Below are 9234 nucleotides of genomic sequence, written 5' to 3' on the forward strand. Positions count from 1 at the left end.
GTGTATAAACAGATAGATAGATAGATAGATAGATAGACAGATAGATATCATTGTATATGTATGCATATCTATCTATCTATCTATCTATCTATCTATCTATCTATCTATCTATCTATCTATCTATCTATATCAGTGTATATGTATGCATATCTATCTATCTATCTATCTATCTATCTATCTATCTATCTATCTATCTATCTATCTATCTATCTACCTATCACATACTGTATGATTGGTTCTCCTAAATAAATTGGAATATTAGTATTTTCCCCTTAATATTCTGAATGATACATGGCAGGTCTCTCCCTTTTACCTGATAAACTGCTGCATTCTCTATTGTTGTCTGAATACAGTATGCCATATAATGAGGCATCTCTTGCTCCTCCTTAATAGATGTGTTTGCTAAATGAACCCCACCCTGAGGCAGAAACAAAATAGGAACCAAACAGATTGATTCACTGACAGCTTTAGGACCAAGAACCAATGAATCGTATGGTCATAACACTGAAGCTTAGGGCGGTTATTTAATGAATGAACAGCCATTGGATTAATGTGGTCTTTATCAAAATCCCCCCGCAATAGTTATTATTGGGTTTGGTTACACTATCATGCTTTTAGTTTAATTGATAGTGTAGGAAATAACTCCCAATTGTAAAGCATTATGAAATGTGCTGGTGCTATATAAATAACTGTTAATAAGTATTTGCCAATATGTTGCATTTCCATATTCATATAGACCAGTGATTTTCAACCTTTTTTTACTCGCGGCACACTGAACAATATTTTAAAATTGCCAAGGCACACCATCAGTTCCCCACACACATTGGCCCTCACAGTAAAAAAAAAAAAAAATCTACACATACATAGGCCTACACAGAAAAAACAATCACATTGCTCCCCACATAAATCATGTTGCTCCCTACATAAATCCTATTTCTCCACACATAAATCAATCACATTTCTCCCCACATAAATCCTATTGCTCCCTACATGAATTATTCATTGTTCCCCCCATAAATCCATAAATTCTTATTCTCCCCACATAAATCCTATTGTTCCCCACAGGAGAAATAAAATAACAAATATTATCAGCTGTCCTTCTCCTTGTCCCTCAGTGGCGGGGCTTGTTCATAGTGAAGTTCTGCTAATACTGAGCAGCGGGCGGGCGGGCAGATGTGGATGTGGGTTGGCAAGGAAAGCTGTGTATGCAGGCGGGAACTGGAAGATGTGTATGCAGGCAGGCTGGCTGGCTGGGTGGTGAGACGCGGCGGCCGTGACCTATAATATCACATCGTTTTCAAGGCATAGGTCACGGTTGGAGCACGACTGATCCTCTAACAAGAGCCTGTGCCAACAGTTCACTCTGAAGGTGCAGGAAGCTGCTCTGGCTCCGCGGCACACCTTGCAACTGGTCGCGGCACACTAGTGTGCCACGGCACACTGGTTGAAAAAGCCTGATATAGACATACACAAAGCTTGTTACACAGATTATAGCAACACTATTTTATTGTTGTGTTCACTATATTCCCTAACCTGAAATGAAGACTCATTACACTGTTACAGACTATATATTTAGTAAAGTATGCATATGACTCAGTGTGATATATATTCTACTGTTACAGACTATATATTTAGTAAAGTATGCATATGACCCAGTGTAATATATATTCTACAATATGTCACATGCATACTTCCAAAAAATAAATATGCTGTATACATATATAGATAGATAGATAGATAGATAGATAGATAGATAGATAGATAATCACTATTATTTTTATAATGGCCATAGGTCAAACATAATTTTGTATGTGGTACTATATATATATATATATATATATATATATATATATCTCATAGGTATATGATTATTATAATGTTCAAGGTTTGAAGATATTCATAGATTAGTTAATTATAATGTGCATGGTTTAACAGTGATTATGTTTGTGATACTTGTAGTATTTATATAATACAGGTAATTAATATTATTATTATTATTATTATTATTATTATTATTATTATTATTATAAGACGTCTCACAGACATTTTTGCTATGTAACAGATTGTAAGCTTGCGAGCAGGGCCTTCCTGCCTCTATGACTGTTTGTTATCACCCAGTTGTTATTGTTATTTGAAATTGTAAAGCGCAACGGAATTTGCTGCGCTATATAAGAAACTGTTAATAAATAAATAAATAAATAAACAAACAAACAAACAAACAAACAGTATTTCTCATGTTAGATTGGGGTTTACCCGATTCAATGTCTTCTCTGATTTGACTACCCTAAGAGGTGTTAGGACATAATGAGGTCATTTGATACATGGACTTCTGGGGTCATCCTGGAAGGTCAAATAGAGGCAAAGGTCATCACCCGTAAGCACATGATATGTGGGTTTGTTGTATACAGCCCCATAGTGACTGTGAGCACTGGAGGAAAGGATTCTGACCACAGTGTGCCCAGGCCCCCTGCACTCCAGCCAAAACTATTTTTATTTTAAATGGGGGCCCTGGGAATTGTGTCTTTCTGTGTTCTGTGTGTTATAATTGTTGTGTGTTGCCTATTGAATAAACATAGAATGGCAAGACAAATGCCTGTGTTTCACAATCCTTTTACAGGTCCTGTTTAATGCTTCCAGTTTGAACTCCTGCAGATCCCTCATAAACATTGTGTTCGTTAAAAGGCCACAGAAGAAGGAATAAAGTGCGCTGGTTCCCCCTGTAACCTTGAGGAATAATTGCCAATATTTAGTGCTTTTATAAAAAGCAATCAATCTTCCATGGATTTTCCCCCAGTAATTGTACGGCTGCAACGTGGCCTTTCCTGATGTGGTAAACCTACAAGTACCAATGTTCCCTTGGTGACAAGGATTGCTGCAACTTGTAGTTCCACAGCAGCAGGCGAGCCACAGGTAATTCTTGTTGTTATTATTATGGTGACATTTATTGTTATTGTTTGTAAGAGGCCATGTAATTCCAAGTACAGGGGGAGAGGGATTTTTATCAAAGCTTGGAGAGAGGTAAAAGTGGAAAGAGGTAAAGTACCAACAAAACAGCCCCTGTCATTTTCAAAAACAGCCTGTGACTGTCATTTTCAAAAACAGAACCTGATTGGTTGCTACTCTATAGCTCTCCACTTTTTCTCTCTATAAGATTCGGTACACCCCCCCCCCCCCCCCTCCCACCACCACCACCACCACCACCCCTCCGGGAAGGCTTGGGGCATATGGTTTCAAGTAGTTTGGGCCGCCATAATTAAAGTATGGTAAAATACATTAAGGCTGTTTACAAAAAGACACCATCTACATTGACCCCTATGCTCTTGCTTGCAATAAACACAAATTAATATGGATAGCTGTGTCCAATAGATGTAGCTGCGCCCATGAGCCTTGGTGCCCTGTGCCAGAGAGAGAATTGGCACCCTCCTCCCCATTTTTCCAATAGGGACATAAGTCACATGCCTTGTGGGGAAGGGGCATGACCAGATTGATCCCAGAGAAAGCACATGCTATGATGCCCTTCCCACATTTTATATATATATATATATATATATATATATATATATATATATAGCAGTGGTAAGGGCGGCACTCAGTCCAGACTTCACAACTTGGTGAAAATTTACTTTATTGGGCCAACATGTTTCGGGGAGTAAACCCCGTCCTCTGGCCCTGAGGACGGGGTTTACTCCCCGAAACATGTTGGCCCAATAAAGTAAATTTTCACCAAGTTGTGAAGTCTGGACTGAGTGCCGCCCTTACCACTGCTGTTTATACCTGGGACTTTATGTCACTGGCTGGGAGGGCACCGCAGCTGCTGTTTTTACCTGGAGTGGAGTGCCGGATTGATCCTGTTTGTTATATATATATATATATATATATATATATATAATAATATATTATATATAAATAATATACACACATTTATAGACCAATGCAAGAGGATGGATTTGGACACAAATCCTCTTTATACCACATTCATGCACTTTATCTTGAGAGCTCATTGTTGTTCAGTTACAGTACCCTTTATTAAATAAAACATTTCAATATATTGCCATACTCAGGTTTCAAACCTATAACCTGTTGAATTCAAATCAAACACCCTACTTAACGAGCTATTTGATCCTGCAGAAAATTTATGAACACTATATGAAGCTACTGGTACTTCAGGATTGCAATTGAGCAGATCTATGTAGTGTGCAGCCACACATCCAATCTCTTGCAGCCACACACTACATAGATCTGCTCAGCTGCAATGCTGATCACCCCTTCACAAAGTACAAGGTAAGCTTCAAATAGTTAGAATTCTCTAGCTTAGAATTATTTACCTTTCTATGCAAAGGCAGATACCTCAATGAATACACTGTCTGACTGCAATGCCACAGGCAATGGATTTGAATCTCGGGTATGTCAGCATCTTGAAATGTAATAAAGGACAGTGTGGCTGAATAACAAAGAATCTCAATTCGAGTTCATGAATGTTGTATAGGTATCTTAGCGACAGAAGGGCTCAGGAGACAGGGGAGGTCAGGAGATGTTGGGCTTCAAAAAGGGGGGAAGCTGCAAGGGAAAGTAATGATAAATGATAATTGACAAGTGCAGCCAACAGCGCCCCCTACCCTGCCGCGCTATGTGTGGTGCCCCTTCCACACACACCTAGTTATGGCTCTGGCTGTGCCCCCTGCACCCCAAACCTCAACCACAAGTGGTAGTGCATACGGGGTCATTGAAACAATAATATGCATCCCCAATTTCTATGACTTTGCTGGAGTTAAAATTGAGTAACTGGCTTTTATAATTTCTATCGCAGCCTCAGCGTGGATTTAGGGGTCAGATTAGCCCTAGGCACAAGCAGTCAGACCCCGATGGATAGTACAAGTGCGAATCGATTTATCTGCCCATTGGGTGTTTCTGGGGAATAGCTTGGCGGAAACCTTGCAAACTTCTGGAACTGATTTCTCTCCTGGAAGTGTCATGCAGGGTAAGCCGACTTCCGTGTTCGTTCTTAGTGTGCGGATGAAGATGGGACGGCTGTTTCAGCAGGACCTTTGGCACCCAGTATGGGCCAGGTGCCAGTCCCCGTATGTAAAATGATGGATGAGGAAGTAAAAACAGTGAGTGGGACGGCCTTATATGTTTAGCATATACGAGCGGATACTTTCATTAGCATAAGGTAGTAAGCCGGCAGGCACAGCCGCATGGAAAAGTCATAGAATAAGGAGAGGCAAAATGCAGAAAATCCAAGAAGCATGAGTGCAATAATGCAGAAACATATAAAGCAAATGCTATCAGAAATTTAGTAGACGTAAAGCATATAGCTAGAAGAAAATATCTGCGCCAACTGAAAACGTTCACCAAAGGTTAGGTGCAGTAGCGGATCTTGCTGCGGGCACACAGGATTTTTGCCTGGGGCGCCACCTTCTGGAGGGCGCTGCTGCCATGGCAAGATCCACTACTGTTGGTCAGTGTACCCCGGTGCTGTACGGTGCTGTGAAGGAAACTAGACACTACCCGTCTAGTTTCCCTTCGTGGAAAGGACCTTTGCTGTGCGGTGCGCGATGACATCATCGTGCACCGCACAGCATTGTGGGACTGGCACATAGATGCTAGGGGTCATAATTGACCTCTAGTGTCTGTGCTGTGCTATGGGAGAGGTCTCTGCCATAGATCTGAGGAGCGGCGCCCGCGGAGGTCAGCAGCGGAGGTCAGCATAGGTCAGGAAGCAGGAGTGGGGATAGTAAGTATTAATTTAAAAAAATTGTTTGTAAGCGGCGCTACTCAACTGGGGGCACAAATGGGGGCACAACTCTACTGGGGGTACATATGGGGGCACAACTCTACAGGGGGCACAAATGGGGGCACAACTCTACAGGGAGCATAACTGACCACACCCCTGTATAAAGCCACGCCCCTATTTCGCCCGGGGCACCACAAGGGCTAGAACCGGCCCTGGTTATGTGTGTGCAGCTATGAACTCTGGAACTTCAACCAATATGTTCCATAAAGCACCGATACTCGCCACTGGGCGAGGTTTGCAACAGCCTCCTGGAATTCCAAATCTTGTAATCCTCAATGGGTATTTGGAATACAATGGGAGAAAACCATTGTGCTCTCTGTTGTACTAAACCTTCATCAGATGTATGGACACTTTGGACAATAATTTGGAACCCTGATGTACTTCGTTGTCTTTATTATGGGTCTTTAGCAGCAGGAAGGGAACTGAATACTGTGAATGTTATACAGTTCTCCCTTATTAATAAATAATGTATCCGTCTGTAAACAAAAGTTATTCATTAGATGCAATTAAGTTTTATGCCACGTGAAAAACTTTGGATCGCTTGATAAAGCAGGAAATTAACAACAAAGATCTAAAAATGATTGTAGATAATAAAAAGTAAAAATAACAGCAACTATAAAAAATATAAATTTGGCAAAGTAAATAGTACATAACCTCACAATTTAGGTGAAACGCGTATTGCAGATCATGGATTCCTCAGGCAATTCAAAGAATCAAATGAATAATAAAAAATGATCATAAACCATACAGCATAATACTGGACTGATAATAAAAGGATACACATGTAGATGAAGTAGGAGTGGCCAAGACAGGAGAATAGAGCATATGTGTTATAAACTACTCTGTGCTACCGTATACAGGTGGTCATTCCGAGTTGTTCGCTAGCTGCTTTTGTTCGCTGCGCAGTGATCAGGCAAAAAAATGGCACTTCTGCGCAGGCATATGCAGCGCAATGCGCACGCGCGTCGTACTATTACAACAAAATATGTAGTTTCACACAAGGTCTAGCGAAGCTTTTCAGTCACACTGCTGGCCGCAGAGTGATTGACAGGAAGAGGGCGTTTCTGGGTGTCAAGTGACCGTTTTCAGGGAGTGTTCGAAAAAACGCAGGCGTGCCAGGAAAAACGCAGGCGTGGCTGGGTGAACGCAGGGCGTGTTCGTGACGTCAAAACAGGAACTGAATAGTGTGAAGTGATCGCAAGCGCTGAGTAGGTCTGAAGCTACTCTGAAACTGCACAAAAATATTTTGTAGCCGCTCTGCGATTCTTTCGTTCGCACTTCTGCTAAGCTAAAATACACTCCCAGTGGGAGGCGGCATAGAGTTTGCACGCCTGCTAAAAACTGCTAGCGAGCGAACAACTCGGAATGACCACCACAGTCTTATCACTAGGGCTTGAACAGTAAGTAGACAGAGTCCCTCCATGGCTAACAGCTGAATCCTACCTACCGTGGTGAAGCTGAACGCATCCATCACCCACCTGGCAGATAATTTTCACAACAATTATTATCAGTCAAAGGGGGACATTTACTAAGCAGTGATAAGAGCGGAGAAGTGAGCCAGTAGATAAGTATCCCCATCAACCAATCAGCAGCTCTGTATCATTTTATAGTATGCAAATTAAAGATGTTACTTCAGTGCTGATTGGTTGCCATGGGCATTTCTCCACTGGCTCACTTCTCAGCTGTTGGTCATGTGACCGCTGGCATCCCAACCGCTGGCATATCACACCGAACCCTAATTAAGTTATCTGGTAATTGCATCTGGAAACCAAGAGGGAAAACCAGTGCAGATGTGAACTGTCTGTCTCTCCATATATGTATGATACTCAAATCTACCTATCCTCCCCAGATTTGTCACCACCAGTATTGGCTCGTGTCACTGGATGCCTGTCTGCCATTTCATCTTGGATGTCATCTCGCCACCTCAAACTCAACATTTCCAAAACCGAATTAATTATTTTCCCACCAGCTAAGAGTAGTTACCAACCTGATATCTCTCTAACTGTTGACAATGCAACTATCCACCATACCCCACAAGCTCGTTGCCTAGGTGTCACCCTTGACTCTGAACTGTCCTTTGTTCCACACATTCAATCTGTCTCTAAATCATGTTACATGCACCTTAAAAACATATCCAAAATACGTCCTTATCTTACACAAGACACTGCAAAAACTCTAATCCATGCACTCATCATCTCCCGCATTGATTATTGTAATAGTCTCTTTACTGGTCTTCCCAAACATAGGCTCTCACCACTTCAATCCATTTTAAATGCAGCTGCGAGGCTAATCTTCCTCGCCAGACGTTCTTCATCTGCTGATCCGCTCTGTCAGTCCCTCCATTGGTTACCGGTATTCTACCGTGTCAAATATAAAATACGTTTACTTACATACAAGGCTATTAACCAAACTGCACCATCATACATCTCCTCACTCATCTCAAAATATCTCCCTACCAGACCCCTCCGCTCTGCACAAGATCTGCGTCTCTCATCCAGATGTATTACCTGTTCCCACTCAAAATTACAGGACTTTACCCGGGCTTCACCCACTCTGTGGAATGCCCTTCCACGCACAATAAGACTCTCCTCTAGTCTCCAAACCTTTAAACGTTCTCTGAAAACTCATCTCTTCAGACAAGCCTACCAAATTTCAGACCCACACACATAACCTTCACAGCTTCCCTATCAAGTTACATCCTCTCTGTACAGTCCACATAACCTCACATTTTGTCTTCCAACATTGCTGGGTGATCATATCATATACAACCCATTAAGAACCTAGCAACCTGGGGAACCATGATGTAACAGGTAGCATCTATCCTTGTGTATCAATGCCTATTTCCCTATAGATTGTAAACTTGCGAGCAGGGCCTTCCTACCTCTGTCTGTCTGTCTGTCTGTCTTTGGCCAGTTTTGTTCTATAATTGTTGTTCTAATTGTAAAGCGCAACGGAATATGCTGCGCTATATAAGAAACTGCTAATAAATAATAAATAATAATAAAGTGATGGATTCACCTGTGCACAAGCAGAAACACCTGTAAATCCATTCAAGCCGGTTCTATTGCACATTGGTTCTCTAGAAAAAAAAAAATCAACGCTCCTAGGTGCAACACACCACTGAGAGGTTAAAAATAAATTCAAAATAATTTATAAGGTCAGATCAAAGATGTCACCCTAAAGGGTTTGCGGCCTCTTCACTTCCAGCAGGATTTCTTTTTTTGGTCTGGATAATAAATGTAATTTAGTTCTTATTCAGCAGCCTATCAATAATTCTCTTTCTGCTCTCTTTGATATATTATTGTGATATGATGTTCTCTTGTACCTCTTGTCTCTGACAATGGTGTTTGCTCGTGTGGTGCTGACGTAAAGCGGAGCATATTTTTTTAGGGCAAAATGTAGCTTTTTTTAAAAAAAAAAATGGTATGCATTATAAAATA

The 9234-nt window shown here is 41.3% G+C and overlaps 1 long non-coding RNA gene across 1 annotated transcript in view; it reads left to right on the forward strand.

The window, feature by feature from the left end:
• LOC135055513 (uncharacterized) overlaps positions 1-8985 on the forward strand; it is a 26769-nt gene extending 17784 nt beyond the window's left edge. Inside the window, exons 2-3 of the long non-coding RNA XR_010243765.1 lie at positions 2618-2910; positions 7644-8985. This is a non-coding gene — a long non-coding RNA (uncharacterized LOC135055513). The remainder of the gene's footprint in view (positions 1-2617; positions 2911-7643) is intronic.
• The last annotated feature ends 249 nt before the right edge of the window (positions 8986-9234 follow it).

The sequence above is a fragment of the Pseudophryne corroboree genome, chromosome 1 (genome assembly GCF_028390025.1).
Source record: "Pseudophryne corroboree isolate aPseCor3 chromosome 1, aPseCor3.hap2, whole genome shotgun sequence".
In the NCBI taxonomy this organism is placed as follows: Eukaryota; Metazoa; Chordata; class Amphibia; order Anura; family Myobatrachidae; genus Pseudophryne; species Pseudophryne corroboree.